Genomic DNA, 7,391 nt, shown 5'->3' with positions numbered 1-7,391 from the left:
AATCCATAAATAATTACTTCAAAATTTCAACATATTATTTCATTCCAAATCCAATATTCTATACTTTTAATTCCAACAATGTAAACAAACATTCCCATCTTTATTCATGATTAAAGATTCACTTAACACTCATCAAATAACTTCAAAATCTCATTAAGTCGAAGGTCTTTTCTCAAACCCATAAGACCTCAAATAATCAAATCATTCTCCTGAATAATCCTTTAACTCATAAAACATGTCTCATTATAAGTCGCATCAAAAATCTCTTCAACTTATAAAATTGTATTATATCAAAGTAATTATACTTTCTCTTAACTATAAGATCCAAAAGCAATATGTAATTATCAACCAAAATAATTACACCAAGAATCTATCGAATCATTGATTCTTCAAAATTCATTGAAACTTTAATTACTCCAAAATTCATCGAATCATTTACTGACACTCACCGTTATAGTCTATAGATCAAAGTTATGTCCTCAAAAAAAATCATCACATTATCTAGAAGTCATCATTTAAATTCTTAAAAAATTTTACATAGTATTTGGATCATAATCATGCTCATATAATAACTATTTCAATGTAAGGATCATACATTGCGTTCTTAGAAAATCATCATTAATCCAATTATCAAAATCTAACTTCTTAGAAATCTCTAAAGATTATAATTATAGTTCTTAAAAAATTCTCAAAATCATACTATAAGCTTTTTAACATTTCACAAAGTTTAAAGATCATAACTTGAACTCTTAGAAAATCTCTAAGAAACATAACTTAAGCTTTTAAAAAATATATCATCACAATTTACAAATCATAATCTAACTCTTAAAAATTCTCCAAAGATCACAAGTTGGCTCTGATACCACTGTATGTCATGCCTCGAAACCAAGACACAACACGGCTATATTACCTTGAAGTAAACCCCAAAGTAATACGAAGCCTTTTTTCTTAAACATTCTAAAATTCTTCAAAATTTGATATAATCTACTAAGTAAAATCCATATCTTTATTCCAACTAATGATATATCTCTATATATCAAATACAAATCATATAAAATACAAAACCGTTTCATAAGATCTCATTGGCTAACATTGTCTCTAATGACTAAGTAATATTTTCTCTTTGATCTTCTAGCTTTTCACAAGACTAATCATACTTAACATTCATATCATTTGCAAAAAAAAAGAAAATGGGGAATGAGCAAACCATAGCTCAGCAAGTATAGGCTCACACACTTTATCAAATCAAGCATTGTTTTCATATATATCATATAGATCATTCAAAATATTCGTCAAATCATAATGTCAAAACATTTCAAAGATCATCTTTCTATCAAATATTTTGTAAATTCATAAATCAATATAAAAATATGTCAATTCATAAATCATTGCAAAATATACTACCATTCAAATACGTAATCAAACCAAATCATGAATCAATCATTAAAAATTATCGTAAATCATCATTATCATAAATCATCATTATCATTCATTTATCATTAGCTACGGTCACTGCTATAACTCATGACATTGGTCGTATCAACAATTTCATATTTATGATCATTGCTAACTATTTCAACCCCCTAGTCGAAGCCTTATGCTAACTACTATAACCCATTAGTAGGGTCGTATGATCATGTCTTTGTTAACTACTCTAACCCGTTAGCCAGAGCCGTAGAACTAGTTATGGTGTCAATGATCCCACTTTTCAGGGATGTAAAAACGTAGCTATCATAAAATCATTCCTTAAATATAAATTATTTTTTTCATTTCATTCATCAACATGATCCATCATTTATATAGCAAAATGTAAAATAATCATATGCTTGATCCTATTTTCATATATCAAAAATAAAGAAATAAAATATTTACTCATTTAAAAATATACATATATACATAGGTTCAAAAACAAGGAAAGTGTGTTCGATTTTACTTACCTTCTTTCGATTCCACCATTTAGTTTTGCTTTCCAAATAATTAATGGCCTATTCACGATCATTTCAACATGACCCTAATTAATTAACCCATTTGAGGCCACTTATACCAAAACAACTAAGGTAAATAAGAAATAACTCAAGTAACTAATTCTGGCAGCCTGCACTACTTTCACTAAAATGATCATATCTCAAGATATCCAACTCAAAATTAAAATATTTTTAATGTGTTAGAAACTAGACTCGATAAGATTTCTAACCACATATGGCCTATCTCATGGTTCCTTGTGGATTAATTATAACAATTTTTGCAATCCACATCAGATGCTGTTGCCAGACAGCCTGTATACCTTCTAATAAAAATTATGTATTTATTCATAGGAAACTCTAAATTCAATTCCGCTTATTTCGTTGGAAAGTAGACTCAATAAGCTTTTCAAACATATATGGCTTAATCTGTAAATCCTTGTATAAAAATTAAGATAATTTTCGAAATTCAACCCTGATGCTGTTGCCTTAAAGCCTGCATATCCTTATGTAAAAATTAGACAACTCTTCATAAAAAACTCAGATTTGACTTCCGTTTGTTTCATTAGAAAGTAGATTCAACATGCTTTCCAATGATATATAATAATCACAGCAATAATCTATCCATTAATACAAAATTCTATTTTAATTCATTATTACAGATCATAACATTTCATCTAAAAATAAAATTTCTCTTTCAATCTTTAAAAATTCAAATCCCCACTTTCAACCTTTAAACTCTGTTCAATAATCATCAATAAATCTTAAGGACATGAAATAAATAAAACCTAATAATTTACCCAAATAGATCACGAAGATTAATGAAATATTTCATAATTTTTATTGGTTTTTCTCTCAAAACTTCAACTCCAAATAATAGAAATCAACATGATTTTTTTTCTTAAATAAAAAGAGGGCATATACTCACCTTTAGGGAATTAACTTGATTGTAGCCTCTGATTTTGAATCGCCAATTTGATTTTTCATATTCTCTAACCCTAAAGAAGATAAGGAAGAGGAACTATTTCCTTTCTGTTTTACGAAGGCTAGATTTTTTTTTATCTAATACTTTAGTCATTTTTCTTTTACTAATTGGTCTCGTAATAAACTGATGGGCTTTGATATTAGTCTAGCTCAATTATCATTTAGGCTTGGTATCACATGAATCACCTAGTTGCTGGGTTGCTGGTGTTTCCATGTTAAAGGATGTGCAGTTTTTTCATGTTAGAATTAGGTTCATGACTGTTTGGATAGTAGATAATGGAGATGGTGCTAAACCCTTCCTTGTGAAGACTGTTGATGCTTGCGGAACATTTGAAAATGCTTACTTAATGGTATTTATGGTTTGGAATATGCTTGTTGTTCTATGTGATCCTTATAGGTTTAAGCTGTTGGTAATGGGAAGGAGGGGTGATGACGTTGTGATGTTTGCCTATGGGATTTGTGATGTTACTATGCCTACTAACTTCAGTGATTTCCAAAGGACAGCAAAAAGGGATATGGGTCGGATTGTAGGATTAGAAGTTATTTGGATTATCAATGAACTTGCTACCGCCTCTCTTGCGTATGGGTTTGTGAAGAAAAATAGTGAAACCATCTTGTGTTTGATCTTAGAGGTGGTACTTTTGAAGTTTCAGTGTTTAAGGTTAATGATGGACTATTTGAAGTGCCTAGGTTTGGAGACACATATTTAGATAGTGATGACTTTGATAAGAGAATTGTTGAGTGGCTTGCTGACAACTTTGAGAGAGATGAAAACATAGATCTTTTGAAAAACAAACAAGTTATTGAGTGGTTAACTAAGACCGTTCAAAAAGCGATAATAGAGTTATCATCTTTGATTCAGACAAACATAAGTTCACTTTTCGTTACTACCACTGTAAATGGGCCTAAACACATTGGGATCACCCTTACCAGGATTAAGTTTGGGGAATTGTGCTTACACTTACTTGACAGACTCACGACACCAGTGGAAAATTCCTTGAGGAATGCAAAAGTTTCCTTAAAAAAGATTGATGAGGTGACTTCTTTTGATGAATCAACTTATATCCCTGCTACTTAGAATGTTGTGAAGAAGATGCCGAGCAAGGAATCTAGCATGATAGCCAATCCAGATGAGGTTGTGTTGGGACTGTAGCTCAGGTTTGTGTCTTAACTGGAGATGTCGTTGATATGGTGCTTTTGGATGTGACATCTTTGTCATTTTGTCTAGAAACTCTTGGTGGTGTTATGATCAAAATCATCCCAAGAAACACTACACTTTCAACCTCCAAATCAGAAGTATTGCCAACAACTATTGATGGCCAGACAAGTGTTGGGATTAATGCACTCCAAGGTAGAAGAGAGTTTATTAGAGATAACAAATTTCTTGGCAGCTTTCGTTTTAATGTTATTCCACCGGCATCACTCAGAGTTCCACATATTGAAGTCAAGTTTGACATTGACGCTTTGATACACGGCGAGCCAAAGAGAAATGACGTGGGTGAACTCATACAGAGGTGGAACTTATTCAGGCATAAGTTGGGTAAAGAAAGGGTGATTACTATTTAGGATGGGAAAACATTACTTGATGAATTGGAAGTCGTTGAGGGCATGAAGCTTGAGAGGGGCTACATATTACCCTAGTTTTGGAGAAAACATGAAAGCGAGTTTGCATGATTTTGTTGCTCTCACAAGAAAAAAGGTTATAACCAAAGAACTTGGCGTTAACCTTGAAAGGATGGACCTCGACATGCTTGTGTCACGGGTCGAGAGTTAAGGTCCGAACCCGTGCAGCTTCGAGACCCGAACATCCACTCATTCGGCATCTCGAATCAGCCTAACCGTCACGGTTCACACCCTTGTGAGGTATTGTCCACTCTGAACCCCTTAGTCTCACGGTTTTGTTCTACAAAAGGAGCCTCACAAGGAAGAGGTGTTGTGAACCTTTTTATACCCTAGTGACCCTCCTATTATGTTCGATGTGGAATTCAGAACTCTTCCTTAGGTCTGTGACATTCTCCCTCACCTAACCTCATGATGCCCTCGTCACGGAGGCTGGCCACCCTGCCTACCTCCTTCAAGATGCTTGGCATGAATCGAACGGTTTAGGGTTGGCTTTGATACCACTTGTCACGGGTCGAGACTTAAGCTCCGAACCCATGCGGCTTCGGGATTCGAGCATCCACTTATCCGACGTCCCAGATCAACCTAACCGCTATAGTTTACACCCTTGTGAGGTATTATTCGCTCTGACACCCTGGCCTCACGGTTTTATCTTACAAAAGGCATCTCACAAGAAAGAGGTGGTGTGAACCTTTTTATACCCCAGTGATCCTCTTATTATGTTCGATGTGAAATTCAGAACTCTTCCTTAAGTCCGTGACACTTGGCCCTTGCAAAAAGGTTACTGTCTCAAAGGATGACACAACTATTGGAGATGGTGACAAGAAAACCATTGAAGGAAGATACAAACAGAGTAGCTCAGCAATTAAATTGAACTCCTCTGATCGTGATAAGGGAAAGTTGTAAGAAAGTTGGCAAAGCTTTCCGATTTTGTTGCTGTCTTAAAGATTGGAAGAGCTGCAAAAGTTGAAATTGGTGAAAAGGATAGAGTTTCAGATGCATTAAATGCCACAAATGCAGTAGAAGAGGGTATTATACCAGGTGGTGGTGTTGCTCTTTGGTACACATTAGAAGAGTTGGACAAGCCACCTACCGCCAACTTTGACCATACGAGTGGCATTCTAATTATACGTGCTCTAAAGACACCTGTATACACAATTGCTTCAAATGTGAGAGTGAGAGAGGAAGGATTTCTTGTTGTTGGTAAGCTGTTGGAGCAATTTAACCTTGAACTTGGGAATGATGCTATCAAGTATGAATATGTTGATATGGTAAAGTTTGATATTATTGATCTATCGAAAGTCATTATAATTGTTTTGATTGATGCTACAACTATGACATCATTGACGGTAACAACTAAAGTTGTTGTCGTGAAGTTCCCAAGGATGCGAAGGATGTTACAGCAGTGCTCGGTGGTATGGGTTTTTTGTTGTTTGATCCTTGAAGACAAGGATCTTTTTCATGGAGGGAGTATTGTTACGGGCCATTCGTTCATTGGACCTAGTCGATTCGGCTATGTGTTTGTAAGGCCTGTTAACAGCAGGGCCCTTGTTTACATTTTATTATTTTACTTTTTTAGTTGTACCACCATTAAAAAATGAGGAAAGCAAGAGGAGAGCTGGTAACCGAGAATCTCGCTATTAGTTAACCATAAAATGGGAGAAATGAGAATTGTACAGTCATTCTTTTGAAAATATAATTTCAATTCCCTTCTTTAATTTCTCGATTCTCTTTCTATTGTCTATTTCTCTCATCTCTGTTTCCTCTTCTTCTTCCTATTGTTCTGTTTTTCAGCTGCAGCACATTGCAGTAATTGGAAGTCACCTGCTGTGCTAAAACATTTCTAAAGGAGCTGCATCAGAGCCAAGAATAGCCTCAATTAGCAAACAAAACCCATCAACATTAAACAAAGGCAAAACGCAGAAGCAGAGAGGCATTAAAAAATGGTTTTGGCAGTAAGGATTTTTTGGGGATCAAACAGAACATAGAAAAAATGCCAATCAAGTTCAATTTCCAGAACCACAATCTGCAGAGACAATCATGAAAATCATACACACGCATTAGCAAATCTCAATAGCAGTTAAGTAGGAAACCATTAAACGAGAACAAGAAACCCATACACAATACCCAGTAAATCCAAACCCAGAATCAAAACCCAACTCGAATCAGCAAAAAATCAAAAAGAAGACATCTAGCAAACCCAAAGTCGAAACATCTAATCATACAAGAAATATAGAGATAATAAAAAGGGCCTTTCCTTTCGATTTTTTTTTTTTTTTGTTCAGGTGCTTTGAATCAGGGGCTAGAAGGCTAATGTGAGAGTGAGGGCTCTTCTCTTGGTATCTCAAAGGGTGAAAGAGCCAAAATAGTAGTTGGTTTAGGCTGGTTTGGATTTAGATTTACAAAATTTTAAAAAGATTTAGAAGATTTTGAATCAAGAGAGGAAAAGAAAGGGATGAAGCAAATCCCCAACGAGCGTCAGCACTCGATGGGGCACGGTGGTGAACTCGTCGGATTCTGGGATTTGAGCAACTACGGATTGTTTTGTTCTTAAACGTAGAGGCCAAGTTAGAGAGAAGTTTGATAGAGTTTGAGAGTAGAGAAAGCTGTAGCGGACAATGAGAAAGAAAAATCTTTGGCTTTTATCAGCATGTTAAAACGACGCGTTTTGAGTAAATGAGAGCTCCGACCCGCGTGTCCATGGAAACCCGACTAGAGACCCGTCTGAACTACCCGATGGCGAGGTTTCATTTTTTTTTTGTTATTTTCGTTTTTTCTGTTTTTAAATTTATTTTCTGTAATCTGTTTTAAGACTTTAAATTCTGT

At 34.7% G+C, this 7,391-nt stretch overlaps 2 pseudogenes; both read left to right on the top strand.

Annotated features, from left to right (window-relative positions):
- Positions 1-3,199: 3,199 nt before the first annotated feature.
- On the top strand, positions 3,200-4,511 carry LOC111281584 (stromal 70 kDa heat shock-related protein, chloroplastic pseudogene; annotated as a pseudogene).
- A 154-nt stretch (positions 4,512-4,665) lies between these two features.
- LOC111281583 (chaperonin CPN60-2, mitochondrial pseudogene) lies at positions 4,666-6,009 on the top strand (annotated as a pseudogene).
- Positions 6,010-7,391: the final 1,382 nt, after the last annotated feature.

The sequence above is a fragment of the Durio zibethinus genome, chromosome 5, assembly GCF_047325235.1.
Source record: "Durio zibethinus cultivar Kanyao isolate XHJ-2024 chromosome 5, ASM4732523v1, whole genome shotgun sequence".
Classification (NCBI taxonomy): domain Eukaryota; kingdom Viridiplantae; phylum Streptophyta; class Magnoliopsida; order Malvales; family Malvaceae; genus Durio; species Durio zibethinus.
The sequence above is the reverse complement of the archived record's forward strand: the minus strand, read 5'-3'. Positions and strand labels throughout refer to the sequence as shown.